Here is a 24,137-nt window from a genome sequence, read left to right as displayed (position 1 = left end):
TACAGGCTCTACATCAGCCACAATGACATCAAAAGGACCTTAACCCACTGGAGCACAGAAGAGAAGAGGCTGCAGAAATCAGCCTAGCAGCACCAAGGCGGCTTCAGGAGAGAAGTAGCAGGTAAGTAAAACTACTGTACCAGGCACCCCTGGACATAAACAAGCAGTTAACCTGTGCAGTGTGGGTGCAAGGGAGGACTTTTGTTTTCACAGATTTTAGCTTTAAATGTGATGACTGCATTAGTTATATTTTTGTCCTTTATTTTCACCTAGTGACTCGGCCTGTAACACACTTACTGTCTTAGGGTGTCTGCATTCCACTGCAGGAGAAATGAACACACCTTTGGACAGCAGCATTTTCAGCCTGGGTAGTGGGTAATGTTCGAGGCACTAGCAGATTTAGATGGACTTCACTAGCAAATTAAAGCCAAACTTCAGCAAACACTTTTTAAGCAGTTTCAGCAACAGTTTTATTTTTCCTTTTGGGATAAAGGTTTTAAATAAATGAATAAAAGCTGACCATTGTAAGCTGACCATTGTAGGCACCTCTGACAATGGTAAATGGTTTGTCTCAACCATCTAACGGCAGATTTTCGTGGATAGCTTGGTCTGTAAAATGAAGATTAAAAGACTTACTGAATTTATTCTCTCTTGAGAAGAGGAGATTAAGGGGGGATATGATTAACATGTATAAATACATCAGTGGTTCATATAGTGAACTCGGTGTAGAGTTATTCACCCTGAGGTCATCACAGAGGACAAGGGGGCACTCTTTACGTCTGGAGGAAAAGAGATTTAATCTCCAAATACAGAAAGGTTTCTTGACAGTGAGAGCTGTGAAAATGTGGAATAGACTCCCTCAAGAGTTGGTTCTGGCCAGCTCAGTGGATTGCTTCAAAAAAGGCCTGGATTCTTTCTGAGAAACACAGAATATAACTGGATACTAACATTTATAGGTAAAGTTGATCCAGGGAATATCTGATTGCCTCTCGGGGGATCAGGAAGGATTTTTTTTCCCAGCAGGAGCAAATTGGATCGTGCTTTGCTGGTTTTTTTGCCTTCCTCTGGATCAACTGTGGGTATAGGATTAAAACTTTTTTTTTTCCCTATGGTTGAACTGGATGGACTTTTGTCTTTTTTCAGCCAGACTAACTATGTAACTTACTGACCAATAGTCCAAAAATTGGCAGAAGGCAGGGAGTAGTAAAGAGACCTGTGTGCTGTCACCTTCTCATGCTTCTCAGGGTTAAGTAGGTGACAGGTATATGTACACCACTACACATATCTTTTGGTAGGTAAATTAAGTTATTTATTTAGTCATTAGAGTTTTATGGCTTACATTTTTCTTTAAAAGGATTATACTTACCTGAGCACAATCCAGCGCTGTGTCTGAGAGCAGCAGCTGTCTCCCTCCTCACCAAGCAGATTGATAGCAGTGGGAGTTACTGGCTCTTGCTGCTGTCACTCAAAACATGTGACAAGGGAGTGGGGCTAAGCCCCACTGTCTGTGTCTATGGACACAGGCAGTGGGACTCGGGAGTGAGCCTGCATGAGTGCCCCCATAGGAAGCCGCTTCCTATGAGCTGAACAGGAGGATCCAGAAGCACTGGTGGGATTACCTAAGAAAAGGAGGATTGGGGCTGCTCTGTACAAAACCATTGCAAAGAGCACATACATCGGTTAGACAAAAAAAAAATGGAAACACTACATGATTTGCAGCTGTGAAAGTGACAACATGTTTCATGTTGAAGGTGGAAGTCTTGTAATTCTTTTGCTTCTGCTGTGTGATGAGACACCTAGCTAATTGGTGGGAAGCCTCACTTTGTCATTCACTGTGTACGTTGATAGTAATGTCATGTCAGAGCTCACCGACAAAAGGCAAAATTGTTGGTGCTGCTTAGCTGTTGCCTCGGTTTGCCAATTTATTTGCCGTGTCACAAGGTAAAGTATCGAAGGTTATGACGGCATCAGAACTTGACAAATTTACTTTGAATCTAGGAGCCAGCTAAAAACGTTAGGAGCCAGTTCTTTTTAGCATAGCGTGGGATGTCCGTGCTCATGGCAAGGCAACTTTTGGGCACGAGCTTCAAGCGATGTGATTTGCCACGCGACAATCATGGCAAAACTGAACCAGGTTTTAGGTGCTATTGTATAATGCTATTGTAATAATGGCACCTGAACATGCTTTATGTGATCACAGACATTCTGCCGTGATCCCAAAATGCCCAGGTGTGAATGGAGCTGTCCTGGCTCACACATAAGCAATTCTGGGTGCGTTTTCAAACTCAAAGATATGATGTGTTCCTATTGAGGTGGTTCACACAGATGCAATTTACATGCATTGTTTTGAGTGCCATTATGAAAAGGGTCCTGTGTGAGTTTGTAGCAGTGTGTTCCAGACTTGCAAATGATAGAGTAGAATGGCATGCGCAGATAAGTGTTCACATAGGATTGCTATTGACAGGTGTTTTGGCATTAAAGTCAATGGCAAAGGATTTTCCATTGAAGTCAAAGTGAAGGGATTTTGCATGGAAGCCAATGGGAAGGGATTTTGCATGGAAGCAATGGGAAGGGATTTTGCATGGAAGCAATGGGAAGGGATTTTGCATGGAAGCCAATGGGAAGGGATTTTGCATGGAAGCCAGTGTGAAGGGATTCTGCACTGAAGCCAATGGGAAGGGATTTTGCATTTAAGTCAATGGGAGGAAGTGTGTGAACCCAGGTGCCAGGATGCAATTTCTAGTCACCATGGTGACCTGGAACCTGGGATTTGTCAAGCCCTGGGCTGAATATACAGTTTCCAGAAAAATGTCATCTGACAAGCATAAGCAAGGCTTACATCATCAACAAATTGAAAAAATGAAACAGTGCCAACCCAAATCTGAATATATAGTATTTCATGAAATCCATAAATAACTAGGCAACTGTCCCTTTATACAAGTGATGTGAATAAAAGCAGGCGCTAGTCAAATATAACATAATAGTTCATTAAAAAAAAAAAGGAGTATCATATGGAATAACATACATAACTAGAAAATCTACAATTTCTGGGGAAATTGTGTAAAGTGTTCTTGCAAGTAACCCTTACCAAATGATTCATGAAATGTAGGCAGTGTACATAGCAAGCCTGACAGAGGTATAAATGGATTTTAGCTTGTATTTTGGAGTTCACAGTTAGCCTCAATGACTCAGCTGCGTGTGAGTCATGTTTGGTTGCTGTAGCAACTCACTCAGTCAGGAATGTCAGCATGTCTGTTCTAAACAGTGTTTAAACTTGCCAACTTCACTGGCGATTGCCATCTTTAAATACTTGTAGTTTTAAAAGTATAAATGCTACAGCAAAGAGCCTTATATTGTGATAATCACAGGAAGCAGGGCTAAATTTTTATCTCTGAAAGATAAAAAATAAAGGCACAGTCGCAGTTTAAAAACGTCCCTTAAAATTTCAGGTGTCTAGAGTGGATTTTCAATGAAAGTCAATGGGAGGGGTGAGTTGCAAACAAATGGTCATATTGTGAAAACTATCAGGAGTATGTCCTAGCCGTGAACATTTTTAGTGACAGCAGGGTTAGCTGACCGTTTTGATATAAGATATGTGTAGGTGGGCTTGAAAATGACAGAGTGATGGCAGTTTACAAATCATGTTCTGATTTTTCCTTTGCACACTCTAGCTGTGCTCTGCTGCTCAATGCATTCCTATGGGAAAATTTCGCCACAAAAACCGCGATATTTTGTGAACGATTCGGCGAAACGTTCCACAAAGTAATAGCAAATCGATCAGGAACAATCCGCACGTTTAGATATATTACTTGTCTTTGTAGTGTAAAAACTGTGGGATAAGTTAGCGTAGCAAATTTGGCTATAATAAGAATAAGAATATACTTGTGAGATAACAATAAGTGCTCTTGCTATGCAAGAACACTTAAATATCATATAACCAAAAAATAGCGAATTAAAAAAAAAAAAAAAAAATCACTGAAAAAAGAAAAGTCCCAAACACCAATCTGATGTGACAGTCCAACTGGTAGCCAAATCTTGCAACTCCAATTGTGTTCCACCATTGTGTATGGCAAAAATGGGAACTCCCCAGATTACTTCGACCAGCAAAGTAACCAATAAGCATGCAAACACAAATCCTGTAAACATTTAGGTGCAATGCCTGGTCCTGCAGAATCCTTCAGACCTCTTCCACTCAAATGACACTAAGCCACATTCTTAGTCAAGATTTCAGAAAAGAGCCCAGAAAGGTATTCATAGTGCAGCATTTTATTAAAAGTGTTAAAAAGAATAGTAATGTAATGCACTCGCATATTGATGGTGCCACAGGGAGCACCTACCCAATCAGCTCACTAGGGGGATCCCTCTCTCCACACCGCTGCTGTTCCCATGGTCAGCATGCATTCCAGCAACCGGATATGATGACAGAGGAACCGGAAGGGACGTGTGCAACTCAAGCCTCAATGGATTTCACGGTGAGCGCGTCCATGGGAAGCCGGGAACAGTGGCAGTGTGGAGAGAGGGATCCCCCTAGTGATCTTCTTGGAATGGAGCTCCCTGTGGCACCATTAATATATGTGAGTGCATTCAATTACTATTCTAACACTTTTAATAAAATACTTGCTGCACTATGAATATTTTATTAGTTTCTTTCTTTGTATTTTTGCTGATGAGCCAAATATCTAAAACCAAAACTTTTTTCCCCATTTTGTATAGAGTGGGGCTTAAAACGGTTGTTGGATTTACCCTCACTTTCATACCCAGTGACAATGGTGATCAGGGCAACTAGACAGAGCCTTAATCTCCTAACAGGGACCCATTATAAACCTGACACAGGTTCTAACCCCTCACCACTCTATTTATTATTCTATTTTTGTCCTTAGTTATACTTTAAAGCGGTGTTCCACCCAAAAGTGAAAGCTGCGCTTGTTTGCCCCCTCCTCCTCTCCACTGCCATATTTGGCACCTTTTGAGGGGGAGGGGGGAGCAGGTACCTGGTTTTGACAGGTACCCGCTCCCACTTCTGGCTCAGTTCGCCACGGCAAATTAAGCCAGACGTTCAGCCTCCTACTTCCTCCCGCAGTCTCCCGGGAACTTTCACAGGTCCCAGAAGACTGCCAGACCAATCAGGATGCGCAGTGCAACTTGCACGTGCACACTGGGCACCCAGCTGTGAAGCAGCAAGTTGTCACAACCTGGTGCCCACAGCTGAGATTCCGGCGTCATGGACAGAAGGAGAGCAGGAATGATGCGGGTGAGAACATCACTGGACTCTGGGACAGGTGAGTGTATGTTTATTGAAATTCAGCAGCTGCAGTTTTTGTAGCTGCTGACTATTAATAAACACAAAAACGGCTGGAACTCCGCTTTAAGGTGTCAATCAGTAGAGGATGAAATCAAACTGAAAGCAGGAAAATTAACATGTAAACATCCTGGACATCAGCATCTATCCAAACATCTCCTGACATTGCAGTGACATCTGAAAGTATTTAAAGCATACCTAAAGCATTTTTTTGCTTTAGATACAATAGGGAAGAGTTAGAACCTCTACCAGATATTTACTGCCGTTTGTGTCCCCGTTTGCAAGGTTCACCCTTTTATTAAGTCCTGGTGACCATTATCATTGGAACTGAAAGTGGGGGAACAGCAAAAATTTTGATTTGAAAGCAAGTCAGAAACAGACATGAATTCTTCCAAAAGGGACACTTATTCCAATGTCAATTGCTTACCTATGCTATCCAAGAAATGAAAAAAAAGCATGTATTTACAGATACCTATATTCATCAGTAAAAATAAATATTACATATAGCTAAAAAAAAAACAAAAAAAAACACATCAATGGTACCCAACCAAATTACTTACTAACAATCCTCCAGTTAACGTCTCACTTCCATCAAGTGTGTGAATGGAGGAATTAAGTCAGTTTTTTTTTAATTCAGTCATCTATAGACTGCTATATTTATTGGGCTGGTCATTTATCAGATATAGTGTTTTTTGATTATTTGATGGAACACATGCCTCATTTTCTTTCTATGTTGCTATGTGATTTTAGTTTTGGATTAGCCAACAATAATGACTCTTGTGCAGGCTCTAGATTCACAACTGATGAAATGTGTGTTTTTTGGTTTTTTATTCTCACATAATATAAATATAATTAAAAAATAAATAAATTAGCACCATTAAACCCGCTATAAAATAAAGCACGCTTACACAAGGACCACTTCAGGAATTAAATAAGAGAACAGTCCTACACAAGGTAAACAACAGCCACATCGTTTGGAGAATTAGGTATCTCTAATGTTACATAGAGAAAATCACATGCGCATCAAAAGGCTATAAAAACCATTAAAATATCGTTAACCTCCCTGGCGGTATGACTATTTCAGATTTTTGGTGCTGAAAGCGGTACCATTATTTTGCATGGAAATATGTAGTTTTTTTATTGTAGGCTGTAATTTTTAGGAATAACTCACTGAAATCTGTCCGAACAAGAGTCTATTAAACATCCCCAGTATGATAAAATTTGAAACACAAAATCATAAATTATAATTTAATAAATAATCATAAAAAATAATAATATAATAATAATACATTTAATTCAATAATATAATCAAACCGAAAACACTGAAATTTGAAATAGAACGCCAAGTTCGCACATTTCTGAGCAAAGACGCAAAATCGTTTTCAGTGTCTAATGACGAATTTCCCCACCAATCATTATCACTCAATTCTGCAAGTGGTTCTGATTTACTATCGCTGTTCTCTAGCTGGTCTAAACCCACTTTTGACCTAAAGGGACACTTTTTGGACACCATGGACGTTTCTCAGTTTCCAAGCAGAAAGACCAGTAAAAATGCAGGCAGGGGACAGGACAAAGCACTAGGGACCATTTGTATGTGAAATGGGCTGAAACAGCAATGTTTTACTATGTAAAATTTGTTTGGAAAAAAATATGAAATTTTTTAAAATTTTCAAATTTCCCACTGCCGGACGCGGCGCCCGTACGTCCCGACGTCACAGGGACCGGAACACAGAAGCCGGATGCTGGCATCAGCCGGAGGAGATGGCCGGGGACACATCGCGGGAGCGAAGGACAAGGTAAGCTCTGCAGGGAATCCCTATGCAGCGCCGCATGGTAAGCCCGAGTGTAGCTCGGGGTTACCGCTTTTGGTACTGACATTTTACCCCGAGCTACACTCGGGAATACCGCTAGGGAGGTTAAAATCATCACACTCCCCTAAATACAGGGAGCCACCCATAATAGGGAACTGTAAAATTCCCTCCAGGTTATGAAGACAAGGTCTTTTAAGATTAGGTATAACAATCAATATCATTAGCTATTATTAATCTGACGTTAGAAAATGAAAACATACATAATTCTACTTGCTATAGACAATATTGTTTTTCTTTATGCTATTGTTTCAAGCAGTTCCGCAGTCCGATCTAGAAAAAAAAAAAAAAAGAAAAGAAAAGTCTGCAGCTACAAATACTGTAGCTGATGACTTAACAAAATGACACTTACCTGACAGGAATCCAATACTGTCCTCACCGGACGTGTGGGAAGCCGGCTGTGACTCCTTGCGACTTCCAATTGTGCATGCACAAGCCGTGCTGCACTGTGTGTATGTTCCCACAGCCCCCTGGAATGTGTCCTAGATGGTTGCTGGGGTGGGTGGTTACAAGGAAGAACTTCTGGTGGAATCACCTGAAGGAGATAGGTACCTGCTGCCCCCCCCCCAAACCACAACACATGGATCTTCACATATCTGATGTCCTTTTAAAAGAGGGCAAAATGGACATTTATACTTATTTTCATACCATCTGGTAAACAGAAAAGAAATCCTACCGGCAAGTCATGTTTACAATGTGAATGGTAAGCAATTTACTAAAGCTAGTACAAACCCATTGTATGAGCCCCATAACTGGGTACAATACATTAGAAGGTGGCATTAGTTGAAACTTAGTAGAAACTTAGCAGAGCTTACTAAGGCCTGGTTCACACCTATGCATTTTTTGTTTTAGTGCTTTTTGCATTTTGCAGAAACTCACTACAGTCCATTTAACATGGTTTCCTATGGGACACAATCACATTTACGCATTTTCAGCCACTGAATTTTTGGAAAGGGTCCGGGACTCTTCCCACAGCAGATTGAAACGCACATAGGTGTGAATCAAGCCTAAAGCGCCATTACTTTGAAGCACATATTGAAACTTCACCAGAAGCACTAAAATGCTCCCCATTAGGATTTCCATTACGTGTATATTCAATGGTGCCCTTCACACCTGAGCATTGAGTCAACTGAAAAAGTGCACAAGCTTCTTTTGGGGCAAAACTGTGTGTTCTGGCCCCAACAGATTCAATAGATGTCCCTGAAACAGGCGAAGTGCTTCCATTATGAAAAATCGAATATCATATATCCTCATACCATAACACATTATCCTAAACAGATCCCCTCAGTATTCAGTATCATTTAAGAAATGTGCAAAAAAAAAACATATAGCCCTTAAAGCATAAAAAACAAAAAATGTGTAGTCCAATGTAAGAGTCCCGTACACCAACCAATCTTGATGCAATCCTCAATTGATATATCAATTCTGGTCAGAACAGCAATATGACTTCCTTCAGCTTGAATAAACACCACCGTGCCCTTCACCACCCTTCTTTTATATTTGAGAGCGCGATCCTATTCAGCATTCACCTGGTCATTACTGAACTCCCAGGAATAGATATATTGAATGGAAGCAAAGAAACATCCAATAGTGCAGACCACTAGATTTATTTCCACTCCCTCTTTCAGAAATCAGTCTTAGATCCTCCTAAACCAGTCCCCTTCAATTGCTCTGGAAACGCAGGATTCACAGCTGTCAAAAAAGTTATGCATGAAAGGCATCAAAGGTGAATCCAAGGAGAAGGAATAGTTCTAAAGTGACGGCCACGGGTGAAGAGATTAATATGAAAGATTTTATATGCTGTACTTTGGAAGGGGTGGTGTATATGATCGAATGTACCTGTGGACTTCAATATGTAGGTGGAACATCGAGAAGTCTCACTACAAAAGAAAGGTCATGAGAAACTGTGTTTTGAAGCACTTTAAATTATGTACAACCGCGACCCTAGCCAAATGGCATTTTGTGGACTGGTACTGAATACTGGGGGGATCTGTTTATGATAAAGGGTTATGGTATGAGGATATATGATATTTGATGTGTTATGTCATCTTGGAAGCACTTCACCAGTATTTCACATAGATTCATTAACACAGTGGAGTGATTGCACATTTGGTTGTTGTTGCTTTCCTGATTCAATTTGACTTAATTTGGCTTATTTTACTGACCTTTTTATTTAATTATAGTTTCAATAGATAAAAATAAGTGAGCGCACTACAAGTAGCAGCTGAACACAATAGGTAACCAGATAAAACCTAAAATAAAAAATAAAATAACATAGTGCAGTGCACGCACGAACCGCGTTATGAGGAGCTGGTTACGCCATGACGTCACGCCCCCGCAGCCTTGTGGCAGTCCGGCAGCCATCTTGGATTCGGGACGGTCAGTCCATGTTTTATTTTGCGGTCATTGCGATTGATGCATCAGTTTTAATACTCGTTTTTGGGAAATAATATCCCTCAATAAATTTTCATCTATATACTACACTATAGACACCCCTTTTGTTCAACTCCCTGGTGGAGTGAATTTATTTGCAGAAGCCCATCTAAGGTCCATCTTAGCACCCAGAGAGGGGATCTCCTGTCTACCCAGGATACTGCATCCACTATACCCTGTAAGGGATCTCTGGCTGTTTTGGATCAGCTTTAAACCCTGGAATCGCCCGCTGTGACATCTACCCTTCAGAGGGAGGATTACTTTTCATTCACTCTATCCTGATCCCATTGAGAGGACATATATATATATATATATATATATATACACATACACATTAAAATTGTGCATCTGGTGAGTGCGCAATTTTATTATTTCATCTGCACGAGCACCGAAATACCTTTGAAGTAGTCACCTCCAGATCACGATTGTCACTTTTGGGACATTTAGTTTTTTATGATCAGATATTCATGAACTTTGATTCATTTATTTTATTATAAAGGCAATTTACCAGTTTTATTTTAGCGTTGCACTACGTTATTTTATTTATTTATAGTTGTTTTTATAGAGTACTAATAGCGCAGGTTTTTTTTTCTATTTTCATCTTAACCGCTTGCTGCCCACATATAGTACATCTACTATGGGTGGACAGCACAGCAAGGCTAGGTGATGTACCTGTATGTTGTAACCTTTCTTCTGTGTTTTGGGTGGGCGTGCGTGCCCCCTGCTGATCCGTGCTGCGATTGGAGCACGAGTTTGTCAGCAGGTTTCAGCCAATGATTTTGGCCTAAACCTGCCAATCAGCTGTAGCCAATCACAGCAGCGTTCTGTGTTTACAACCACACAGACCTCTGTGTACACAGAACAGCGGCCTAGCTGTTTCTTTTCCCTGAAAATAGGGAGAAAAAAACTGCCAGATCTGTAAGTAAAAGCAGCACACATCTGTTAGGTCCCTTCCCAGCCAGAGTCATTAATACAGTGTACAATATTACCACTGATCACTGTATTAGTGTCAGTAGTGACGTCAGAGTTATTTAGTCAGTTGCCCACCACACTGATCACAACCATTATTAGTATAGCTGCATAAATTCCAGTATATATACACCATCATTTGTAGACGCTACAACTTTCACACAAACCATAGAATACACTTATTGGGATTTTTTCCAGTCTGTTTTTGTTTATATAATAAAAACTAAAAAAAACAAAACAGTGGTGATCAAATACCACCAAAAGGAAAGTTCTATTTCTATGGAAAAAAATGCTATAAATTTTGTTTGAGTATAGTATTGTATGACCAGAAAATTGAAAGTTTAAGTAGCGCAGTGTTGAATAGCAAATAATGCCATAATCATGGAGGGGATAAAACCTTCTGGAGGTCAAGTGGTTAAAAAAAAAGGTCGTGAGGAGGCACACAGGTTTTTTTCTTTATTGCAGAAAAAACACTACAAGTCTCTTCAATATAAAGCCTGTCTGCTTGCATTTAAAAAACAAAAATGTTTATTTAATTACAGGTACTTCTATAGCGCTTTATACACATAGTTTGTACATTCACATCAGTCCCTAACCCTCAAGGGGCGTACAATCTAAGGTCCCTAACTCACATTCATACATACTAGGGCCAATTTAGACAGGAGCCAATTAACCTACCAGCATGTCTTTGGAGTGTGGGAGGAAACCGGAGTACCTGGAGGAAACCCACGTAGGCAAAGGGAGAACATGCAAACTCCAGGCATGTGTTGCTGTGGTTGGGACTTGGACCAACGATTGCAGAGCTTTAGCTTTAATTTGTTATTGTACTTGTTACAGCTTTGCGGAGAAATCACTGCCCCACAAATCAGCAAAGGTCCCATTCTGCAGTTGCTGGCAGGGACAGGCTTTTCTACTTAGGCTGTGACTGCATGGAATGGCTTTAGTCAATTTTAATTCAAAGTTCAACTGGATTTTCAATCTAAAATAGAGTAGGGAGGATTTATAATCCCTGCAAGGTTTTTTGCCATCTGTGTCCCATTGGGAGGATTTCCCTTCACTTCTTGTCCCATGACCACAACAGAAGTGCCAGGAAATCCCTGATTGTCACCAGGGTCAGCAGAACTAGTATCCATCGGAAGATTTTCCCTCCATTATGTTTCTGATGACAACTCATTTTTGGGTTTACTATTATCACCGAGACATTTTTTAAAGAGAATTATAGGCAAAATTTTTTTTTTCCCATTTTGGATAACATGAGGAGGGTTAGAACTCCTGTCATTTTAATTTATTTTATTTTAATTTATGCCATCAGTGTCACATTTCGTAGATTTCCCTTCACTTCCTGTCCCATGGCCAAAACGGGAAGTGAGAAACTCTGTGCAAATTAATGTGTTACTAAACCCACAACAGTAAAATCAGTCTGTATATGCAGTAAAGCATGCTTGTTATACTCACTGTAGAAACTAAAGGGTAAATCCTCTGCATTGTGTGAAAAGGATGTTTGATCCTTGCTTCTCTGTTCCTCCCCTTTTTCAAGTGACCACCTCTTATCTCCTGATAAGACAGACTGAACCATAGGCATATGCACATGCTCAGTTTAGTGTGTATTGCTAGAGAGTTTGTTTTTTTTTTCTTGGGAGAGTGCATGTGATCAGCACAGGGCCAATGTCCACATTGGAAAATTTCCCCCCTATTACTTTTTTGGGGACAACTCAAAATTTAGGGTTTCTTTTACTTTCACCTTAGATGACCATGATAAACGGGACAAGTGGAGAGGGTGGATCTCCCTAATGGGGGCAGAGACAGCAATAAAAACTTGCCAGGTGTTGTATTCCCTCTCCACTCTATCTGAAACAAAAAAAAGTTTTGCCTTTAATTAAACTTTAAGGTATAACTAAAGGCAAAACTTTTTTTTCACTTTTGGATAGAGTGGAGAGGTATTAGAACATGTATTAGGTTTTTATTGCTGTCTGTGCCGCAATTAAGGGGGAGAATTACCCTCTCTATTCTCTATTTGTCCTGTCTACTATTATCATTGAAAGTGGAAGTAAAAGAAAATCCAAAATTTGGGGTTGTCCCCAGAAAAGTAATAGAGGGGAAATTTTCCAATGGGGACACTAGTTCGGATGGCCTGGGGATCCCCAAAAAATTCCATAGTTTAATGGGATTTACTCTCACTTTCTGTTTGGCTATGGGACAGGAAGTGAAGGGAAATCTCTGCAATGGGACACAGATGACCCTCCCTTGCTCTATCCGAAAATTACATATAGTTCTACTTTAAGATTTTATATGAAGAAACAAAACATAAAATATCCATCCCCAAACTGGACACTGTAAAAAAATACTAGAGATCTAAAACCTAGTTTCCCAAAAAAAAAAAAAAAAAAGTACCCACCAGCTGAATTTTTCTTAATTTCTAGAATGTGCTGGTTCCCTGGAACCTGTATGTAGAACTGCTGCACTATCTGTCTATCTGCTGGCATCCTTTCCCACTTACCACCTTCTGTTTATAAAGTGTTAACACAAGGCAGGAGGCAATTGCTGTATGGAGAGAACAGATGGCGACACCTCTAGTCTACCAGATTCTTTTACCCGGGGATAACTTGTTGCAGGTTATGATCTATGTAGATTTGTCCATGTTCTGCTTCTTCACCCTGGAGTGTAACATAATTGTTCATTGTGTAGACCATACTTTGAAAGCCATGCCTTTCAACAGGCTGTAATAATGCGCACAGAAGAAACAGTTGTGGTTGCCATTTCTAAATGCGTCTGTAATAACGTCTGATAAACTTCCATAGATGTATTTCCCTTTCTATAATATTCCTAATCATTAATCTGCCAATTGTACATGTTCTTTTCAAAGAGTTTATAGAGCGGAAAAAGCAGCACTGCCACCCGCAGGACAAAGGCAGATGTGCAAATATGATCTTGTTATAAATGTAGTATAGAATGAAGGCTTACTGAAGGTGATGAATACATTCTATTCATAAGGACTACTTCAGCAATTTATACTCTGCCTCCAGGCCTTTTGGAAGCGGACAGTCTACACAGAGAACAAAGTTTGCATAACAAGACAATATGTAAAAGTGTAGCAATACAAACCATCAGGTTTCTCTCTTACTGTAGCATATATTCAAAATGCCTCAATATGATCTATTCATATCTTGTATTACATATGTGCATGCCATGTGCCATACTTGCTCCCTGTAGATGTGTTTTTGTTTAGAAGCATAGTATAATGATTATACCCAACTGATCTTGCCTCAGTAACAATACATTCAGATAGAGGGCTGGGGGAAGGCCGCTGGTGAGAATCAGTGGATTCTTGCCAGCAGAGCAAACGCTGCGCACACACACACTGGGGTTGATTTACTACAGGCAAACGGACTGTTCATTTGCAAGTGCAGCTGTGCCCTGCAAGGAGATTTGCTCTAGAGTGTACTAAAGGTGGAGGATCTCTGCTGACTTCCATCACCCACTCGTGCCAGCACAAATGTTGTTTTTATGTGGGGTTTTTGTTTACATTTTCCTTGCGTGTGATTGGGTATTCTTGCAAAGAGAAGCTTCACCTCATTTACAAAGCTCTGGTACAACCTCCCTTGCAGATTGCAACTGCACTAGCAAAGTGCACAGTCTATTTGCCTTTAGTAAATCAGCCCCAATTTGTGCAAACAGCCACAGCCAGCAGTGGCAACTGTCAGATTCACACACTGTACAAATCAAGAGCTCAAACCACCACTACTCACATGTAATTGCTCTCCTGAGCATCTACATGCAGATAAAGTCTCTTACCAATCCTGGACACAGGCTGTTTGCATCCAGGGACAGCATTGCAGCAGCATTTCTCACTGCATACAAACTGGATGCAGCTAAATCGGTCAGTTTGCATGCAGTAATCCAGAGGTGGCACAGTAAATTATCTGCCACAAGCCACCCTAAAAAGGCATAGACATCGCAGACTAAAGGCGACCATACATGGATCAAAATTCAGCCAGTTCAGCAGGGACCAGCTGAATTTTGATCCATGTATGGGCAGGCTGGTTGTACAGAAGACGATCTACTAACTGCCTGTTTTTACCCTGCCCAATGCCACTAATGTAGGGACCGTTTTTCCCACTGACCACCAATGATTTAGTTTAAGCAGAGTTTCCCCAAGACCAGAAATTATTGCAAGGATTCCTTTGGGACAAAATGGTTGAGAAAGGTAGATCTAGTGGCTACACCACATACAGTCACCAAGAGTGGTCACTGTGCTCCCATATTGCTCATTATAGAAGCTCTCTGCACCCTCTTCCTTGCTTTGCTTGGTTCCACACCAAGAGCTGAGATCAAACAGATTCCACAGCAGCTAATGCAAAATGCATTGTCCATTACAGATCAAGAAAGAAAGGCTGATATTTGTAACAGCCCAGAAAAAAGTATGAAAATTTAATTTTAAAAGAGGGGAAACAACTTTGGGGCAAATGGCTATTGCAGGCAATAACCATAAAGCTTCTGGAGAAAACTCATGAGGGCAATGACACTTGAATTTTCAGCCAAACCAGAGACTTCTAAACATATTACAAGACATTTTCAAACTCTGTACAGCAACTCGTGCAGCCCGGGACAGTCAATCCAGCCGTTGCACATTGCTCAGAACTCTGCCCTTACTAATCTCAGTAGAAGTATAGGCCAGAACGTGCTTGTAGAATATTATTGCAACTTACACTTTGTACCATGAGCTCAACTATGCTGTACTACCGTTCTACATACAACACATGCTAGGAATGTTGCAAGTTCCTATTACCTCATACTTACAGTGCAGTTATATAAATGACTGCTCCTCTCTGAAATCATTTATAATTCGCTCAGACATTCAGCCAAACAGATCTTTTTTTTAAACCGGAAGCGAGGTAAAATCTGCAATAGGGGTTCAACCAGAAATAAAAATCTCTACTCAAAAAGGAAAGTTTTATTTCCTTCAGTGATGCTGTTGGAGATTTTCCCTTCATTTTCTGTATTTTAAAACAGGTGTCATCTGGGCTGGAAGTCCTGGTGACACTTGAATTCTACTTTAGGGAAGGGTATCCTGTTCGCCGATAAAACAATTCAAGAAAATGGACCTTTGCTTTAAATAATAAAATATGCATCACCAACAGGGATTAAAGACAAACCAATCCTCAGAATTCATTTTCTAATCAAAAGCACATGTATAAAAACAGCAGTCATTACTAACAAACTACAATCCTCTAAAAAGAGTTCATTTTGATGGATTGAATGACCATGCAAGGGCAGGAAATATATACAGTGGGTATTAAAAAAAAAAAAAAAAAAAAAAAAAAAAAGAATCATTTCCCCCCCCCCCTTTAAAATAATCACAGGAAATGAAGACAGACACAGTTCTTCTTCTATAACAGCTGAGCAACTTTTAACATCCAAGTGAAAGATAGAGTTGGAAAAAGGATCACCCCATTGTTTCAAGGTTTTATTGAACCACCTCTTGCTTTGATTCCAGCCTTTAGTCTGTTGGGATATGTCTCTACTAGCTTTGCACATCTAGAATTTGCAATATTTGCCCACACTTCTTTGAAGAACTGCTCAGGTTCAGTTAAATTTGGTGGTGACCGTTCGTGGACTGCAGTCTTCAAGTCAATCCACAGATTTTCAGTGGGGTTGAAGTCTGGGCTCTGACTAGGCCGTGCAAGGACATTCACCTTTTTCTCCTTCAACCACTGTGTGGTCATTTTGCTGTGTGCTTTGGGTCATTGACATGTTGGGAGGTAAACCACCTTCTCATTGACAACTTTCTGTCAGAGGGCAGCAGATTTTCCTCAAGAATTTGACGGTATTATGCCCCATTCATTTTTCCTTCTATCCTTACAAGAGCTCCAGTCCTTGCTGCAGAGAAACACCCTCCAGAACAGGATATTACCACCTCCATGCTTTACTGTAGGAATGGTGTTATTTGGATGATGAGCTATATTGGATTTCCGCCAGACAGATCATTAAGTGTTGAGGCCAAATAATTCAATTTTAGTCTCATCTGACCACAACACCGTTTTGTAGCCTTTTTTGAGGTGTGGCTTTTTTCTTGCAACCCTCCCATACAAGCTACATTTATGGAGAATTTGTTGTATTGTTTTCATATCCACACAGTGAACACTCTGTCATAAATTCCTGCAACTGCTTCAGAGTTGCTATAGGCCTCTTGGTAGTGTCCAGTTTCCTCCTGACTTTTTCATCCAGTTTGGAGCGACGTTCTGATCCAAGGAGGGTCTGTGTTGTACAAAATACCTTCTACTTCTTAACAGACCTCACTGTCTGTTGATAAAGCCTTTTAAATTTTTTTTGTATCCTTCTATTGACTTGTGCCTGTCCACAACTTTATCCCATCTTTTGACAGTGCCTTGTCACCCATAGGTGACTGTTCAGTTGCACTATGAGGGACTGAAATGCTCCAGGAAAGCTCTTTTTATGCTGAGCTAATCTAAACGACCAAAGCAGATCATAGTTGAAAGTCAAAATGGCTTTGTGTGTCGTTCAGAAGGCGATTTGCTACACCTGGGAGTTTACAAGTCATTTTTAGGAGGGGGGGGGGGTGATCCTTTTTCCAACAAAGTGATTCTGTTTTTAGATTTGTTTTTATTTTTTTCTGACATGTTGGTGCTATATCGTTCACTTGGATGTTATTAGTTGCACTAAGTAAATACAGCTGGATAAAACAAAAACCTAGTCTGTCTGTCTTTATTTCATGCTGCAAAGCAACAAAATGTGATTATTTTAAAAGGGGGCGATTCTTTTCTATAACCACTGTCTGAACACAGTATTCATGTACTGGATTTTAAAAGAATTGGCATATTCAGTATATTATCATCATTTTAGAGAGAGGCAACTCGGAGATCCCCTGACAAACTGACCTTACAATAAATGAACTTGTCCACATACTGCCAGCTGACCTTTAGATATGTCACTGAAGCAGGCATCATAAATGCAATGCTTGATGAGTTGTCATCCTTTGGTCAACCCCAGAATAAAGTGCTGGAGGTAAGACACTTAGGGTTTTCTCTTCTGGATTACTGGACAATAAATCGGATGTGTGCAGAGTACAAACACTCTCCCCAGAATACCACATCTGTTTAATATATCTACATATATGCACTTTTATATAGTTCACAAGCACCTATACTTACTTTTTGATTCAATGTGACATAAGTTATACTGTGGGATATTTACATGGTCTCAACACAGTTGTCAATCCAGATAAGGTCTCTGTAGGCCTCGCTCTTTAAAAATGTGTTACTTCTGTAATATTGACTGCTTCCTGCCCTTCAAATAGTGAAAGATTCTTTCCATATGGCTGAAAGGTAATGCTGGCATTTAAGGAGGAGAAAATTGTTAAATCCACCACAGCATCCTGTGCACATAGCAATTAGCCCCATAAAAATCCAAGCACTGGACGTAAACAAAAATGATAAATTTATAAATTTCAATCTCTCCAGCTCTGCTTACAGAGTCCAGAGCTGCAGCCTTCTATTTAGGGCACATAGAGTGGAAACTGTCAGCTTGTGTTGTGAGTGACTGTAGCCTGTGAAGAGTGCTTTCTGTTACAATATATTTACTGAAATTTCAAGGGATTATGACAAGCCATAGTTTTGCCCGCACAGGGTCGACATCAAGCAGATGTGAAAGAAGCAGCGCAAGTACGCATAACAAGTAACATAATAGCAAACTTAGCAGGACCGAATAGGACCAGAGTAAAAATTGGGGAAATATCCAAGACAATACTGTACTATCTCCTAGGGGACGTCAATCTTTATTAACCGTTGTTTTAGAAAAGAAGTGGAGAGGAAGGAAACAACGAAAGAGGGAAAAGAAAAAAGGGGAGAGAAGAAAAAATAGGCCCCATGAGAGGGTGAGTACCACAGGTACGGGGCCTGAACAAATGGCGCTCACAGTCGACCGTAGCTAATCAGAGGCAGGGATGGGAAAGCGTAACATATCCACGGTTCCTAGACTTTCAGAAATTTTCCATGGAAGTCCTTCAGAATACTGGACATCTGCTCATTAAGCATCATAGCGGTCATCCTGGTCTTCCCCCCTTGAATGGTAACAGAAGGGGTCTTCCAGGCCTGAGCAGTGGTTTGTTTGGCAGAAATAAAAAGGTAGGAGGCCAGTTTCTGCTGTGGTGCAGAGAGGCCCGGTATAGGACTATGTAAAAGGTTCAGCCGAGCATCTTTGCCAACCATCACATGAAATAACATCTGCAGTAAGCCAAAGACCCTGGACCAGAAGATGATCAGACGCGGGCAAGACCACCATGTATGCAGGACGTCCCCTCGCTGACCACAATGCCGAAAACATCTATTGCTGCTATCAAGATAAGCGTGGGCAATCCTAGCCGGGACCCAGTACCACCACAGGAGCACTTTATAAGCAGCCTCAAGGGTGGCTGTGTTGAAGGAGCACTTCGCTATCATCATCCAAGCCTTACTCCGATCTTTCCCCTCAATACCAGATCCAAGATCCCGCTAACACTGGGTCACATAAGAAAGATGACAGAGACGGCCTAACATTAAGGGAGGAATAAAGCATCGAAATAAGACCAGGGGACCCCGAGGAGTGCAAACAAGTATGCTCAAAAAATGTCTTGTGGAAAGGAAAGGTGAAAGTGCAACAAAGGGACAAAATCCAATTGCGCAATTGTAGATAATGAAAGTGTTTCTGTCTTGGGATCTCGTGCATCTGCTGGAGGGCCTCCCAAGACAGAAAAGAGTGCATGGACAAAAGGTGGTACACCATAGTAAAGCCATGGGAGGTCCACCATGAGAAAGAACAAGGATGTTCCAACCCTGGAAGAAAAAGGGGGTTATGAGTGATCAGAGAAGAGTGCTTTCATTCTCATAAACACAAGCTGATAACAGCATGCACCGGCTACTTCACTTGACCGAGACAGCCTAGTGAATGAAAGCTTTTCTCCAACTGTAATCATTCAAAACAGAAAGGAAGGACCTCCTGCGCTGCAAATGGATAAACCCTACCCTAAGCAGCTAACACCTTGCTTCAACCATAAAGCGCATTGAACATATACAAAAAATGGTGTAGCGCTAAGAAAATCACACAAGTTTATAAATGCATAAATCAACAGATAAATATAAATACACACGTGACCATCCACTCAAAAATAAACCCCAATGTGGGGATCAGGTGGAAGTGAGACAAGCGATTCCTCTCAGGGGAACATGTAAACAACACATGTGAAAATTGTCCAAACTGTGTTTTCAGATAAATGCAGTCCATATATTACACCCAAATAGGTGCAAGAATACAGACACACGGATGGTGGATAATAATGGTCAGAAGTGCCACACACTATATAGTGATATCCGTGAACAGCCAAAGTGCCTCCTCACCTCCTTATTGAGACCGCAAGGGCCAGCTCGATTTGTGGGATAACCACATAAACCAGGATAATCACATCAACAAGTGAACCCTTCTTGATGCCTTATTGCCTCCACTACTCCTCCACGATCTCCTGTCACCTGGCACCAATACGTGTCCGATTCCACCAAGGAGTCATAAACAACAAAAACAGACCTCCCATATGATACTGTATACACGCTTTATTAATGTAGAGAAGAATAAAATGCCCACTCACATTCTAGTTGAAAACAAATAGCATAGATCCACTGCTATGGGAATGTGCATGCAGTCATTTTCCAAAATGGCGTCCGCGATGATGTCACCACGCCTCATCCTGTCACAATCATTCAAAACACAAGCTGACAGTTTCCACTCTCTATGTCACCCCAAATAGCAGGCTCCAGCTCCAGACTCGGTGTAAACTAAAAAGAACAGATAAGGTGACAGCCCAGAAATGTTCTGTTTGGCAGCTTAGGAAAAGAGGGGGCTCTTTGTGCACTACCTGTTACACCACCTCTTCTGAGCTGTCACTCAGAACTCCATCTCTATTCCTCAGTATTGTCAAAAAGCTGGTCAGGTGCCGGGGCTAGCTATCTGACAACAAAGCTCAGCAACCCCTGCAGGGATTTAGATGGGGGCAAATGCTATGTGCAATGGATCCTGAAAAACAAACGTAACTTTAACTAGCTATAAACTGTTAAGATTTCTTTGAAAAAAAGGAATCAATAAGCTTTCTCAGCTTATCTCTGACTGTCTGGATGCAACCACTGTTCAGATAAAAATTTTCCAGCAAGCTCCTTCGACAAAAGTTGACCGATCAACTGACTACTGTCAAACTGAGCTGGGTCAGCAGAGCTACCAACTGAGAAAATTTCTTCCTGTTCATCAGGAACCAGCCAAAATCCTATGGCCAGCTTTATGGTTTCAGGGCCTTCAAGAAATTCATCTTTTAAAGCGGCAGTAAACCGCAGGAAAGAAAAAAGAAATAAAGTCCCCTGCAAGGTAATGTCAGAATGTGCTAGTATGCATCACATACTAGCACATTATGTAAAACCTCTCTTAAAACGAAGCTCTCCAGCAGTGTGCTGTCACCGCTGCAGAGGCTTCCATCTTCACCGATCTTCCTTCTGGGTTTGCGAGCTCCGGCCGTCTGACAGGCTGGGTCGCAATGACGTCACTCCCACGCATGCGCGACGGAGTCCCGGGCCACGGCATACAGCTCTGAAGGAACGGCAAGAGTATGCTGTTCCTTCAGAGCGCATGTGCTGGGTTAAAAAAAGAGAAAATCTCCTAAATGGTGCAGGTTTAGGATATATTAATTTTACCTACGGGTAAGTTTTATTATAAGCTTACCTGTAGATAACAAAAAAAAAAAACTACCGCTTTAACATTCATCAAATTTAAAAAACTTAAAGGTAGTCGGGGCCCTGATGGCAAAAAGAAATATAAGTGAAATGTTTTAGGGCATCTTGCACATTAGGTTACACTCATTTTTCAATTATAGGAACTGTATTGCTGAAAGTTCCGATCGCCTTTATTGGTAATGGTCAATGAAGGAAAACATTTCTGAAAACAGAAGGTTAGGTATAATTCTAACTGAATTGGGTTTCTGGGAATGTTCCTTCAAATGAAAGAGTAAATACTCCAAAGCATACAGTATGCTAAAATTAGGTGCAAACAGATTTGTCATCTTTGTCACAGAGGACTTCAGCTATGAGGAAAGATCAGCTGAACTGATTTATTCCTCCTTGAGAAGCGGTGTTTAAAGGGAGATATGATCACCATGTAGAAATACATAAATGGTCCGTTTCCGAAGTATTCACTTTAACACTTTCAACGCCAGAGCATTTTTTTTGCACATATGTTTAAAAAATCATTTTAGGTTTAAAGAGGGATTAAAACCCCCATACATATACTTTCTAAAAGCAGAGACCCCGGAGAACAGCAGTTTAATTTTTTTATTTCAGACGACATTTGCGCAACAGTTTATCAAATATAACATTTCAGTAAAAGTTAATTTTCGGGTACGAAAACACATTATATTGCTCAATTATTTTGGTAACATACAAAAGACGAGGTTGAGCAAATAGATACCTAAATGTCAAGTTTTAAATTTCACGCACCCGCAAAATAACAAGCAACTTCAGTACCCTATATTTTCCATAGGCGATGCAAGCCCTGGGGGGGGGGGGTCTTCAAGGCACTAATAAAGTTACAGTCATCTCAAGCATTCTCTAACTCCAGCGTTAACTGAGAGTGTAATGTGTATTGCAAGTAATATTTTCATATGCAGGTGCCCCCAACTGGTGTGAATACAACTGACAAACATTTTTTTATATAACATAGTGGACAAAAAGTCCCCTATGTGATGTAATATTTTTAATTCAGGTTCTCTTTAATGACACCCCTGATTTCTCATCTGCCTTCCATTGAAGATAATGGAGTGCAGATCAGGAGGATGAGGGGTGTGCACACTCTGGGGTTTACAGAAAGTGTTTGGGTGGAAAGCAAACTGTCAGCTTGTGGAATGTGGAGTGTTTGTGGAGTGTACACACATGGGGCGTTGTGTTTGTTTTTTGGGTTTTTTTGTGTGTGAAGCTACATGTAGCTTTGCCCACACAGCAGTGTTGTCCATGCCCAGATCCATTCACAAGGATCAGTGAATGGCAAGACTACCACCACGTCAGAGGGATTCACAGAGTGCTGGCGCAAATGTGAGCCATTGCTTACTCACTTTAAACACATAGCAGTGAGTCAGTACCACCATACGCACCTCCGCAGTCTCTGGTCATCTCCTGAACTATGTCTGCAGTCACTGGTCATCTCCTGAACTATGTCTGCAGTCTCTGGTCAACTCCTGAACTATGTCTGCAGTCTCTGGTCAACTCCTGAACTATGTCTGCAGTCTCTGGTCAACTCCTGAACTATGTCTGCAGTCTCTGGTCATCTTCTGAACTATGTCTGCAGTCTCTGGTCATCTCCTGAACTATGTCTGCAGTCTCTGGTCATCTCCTGAACTATGTCTGCAGTCTCTGGTCATCTCCTGTACTATGTCTGCAGTCCATTGGTTCAGAATATTTTTTTTCTTGTTTTCCTCCTCTAAGGCTAGGTTCACATCAGTGCGGGTGGTACAGTTGTGGATCCGCATGAAAATCCGTGCAGCCTCACCACCCGCACAGAGGATTGCTGACCTGGAAAACGCAACTGTACTGGGAACCGAGGTTCCCGTGCGGGCTGCGTTTTCCAAAGAAGTGCAGGGACTTCTTCCCTGCATGTCACAGGTGTCCATTCAAATGTATGGGCTCTCGTGCCCACGCAAAATGAGGCCCAGACAGCCGCATATATGTGAACCAGGGCTACAACCTAGGTGCGTCTTATAGTCAGGTGGAGCAAAAAATATGGTACTTTTTTCAACCAGACTATGTAACGTGATTTGTGTTTCCAGTCTAACCCATAACAAGAGCTCTAGTGTCAGAGTTGCACAAAGCTGAAAAATCCAAACAAAAATCATAACCTTAAAAGGTCACAAAATGATAATGCAACCACCATCACAATAATATCCAATATTCAGCACACAGTCACGAATTTAACCATTTCATGACGGAAGTTTAGCCACTAAAAAAGAGAACATTCTATCATTTTTACTACGCAATACTTCTAATACTTGTTATCTATGTATCGTATTCATCAACTCCATGCAGGTTTTCTAATGCTATAATTGCCAAACATTTCCATAGCTAATTTCCAAAGAAACAGCTGGCCAGACTCCCAGATGAGCGTCTGCATACTTCTGTATTACTTTAGTCTTCCTTGTAGACTCAGCGGAGAGTCTACAATGTTTATTTCGTTGCAGAGGGTAGGGCGACAGGGGAGGAAGCCATTGCCACTACATCCAAGGGGACACTTTTCTAAACTGTTCATTTAACTATTCTCCCCAGAAGCAACCAGATTGCATGTTTCAGGACTAACCACAGACGTGAGATCACCACCAGGTCTGCCCTGTAAGATATCAATATCCCCCCTAAGAATCATTAAGAAAAATTTTCCTTTACCATTTCATGCTTTCCTTTTACCAGTTACTTCAGGCAATGAAGACGCTTGTGAATCACTCCATGTGACAGCACTGGGCCAATCAGTAGAGATCATAGCACTGTGAAAACTGTGACTAT

The 24,137-nt window shown here is 41.0% G+C and overlaps 1 protein-coding gene across 3 annotated transcripts in view; it reads right to left on the bottom strand.

Annotated features, from left to right (window-relative positions):
- Positions 1–24,137, bottom strand: part of FRYL (FRY like transcription coactivator) — a 467,937-nt gene that overhangs the window by 329,583 nt on the left and 114,217 nt on the right. The gene's annotated exons all lie outside the window — the stretch shown is intronic.

Source organism: Staurois parvus, unplaced genomic scaffold (genome assembly GCF_062004578.1).
Source record: "Staurois parvus isolate SC_StPar_1 unplaced genomic scaffold, SC_StPar_1.0 ptg000517l, whole genome shotgun sequence".
Lineage (NCBI taxonomy): Eukaryota > Metazoa > Chordata > Amphibia > Anura > Ranidae > Staurois > Staurois parvus.
The sequence above is the reverse complement of the archived record's forward strand: the minus strand, read 5'-3'. Positions and strand labels throughout refer to the sequence as shown.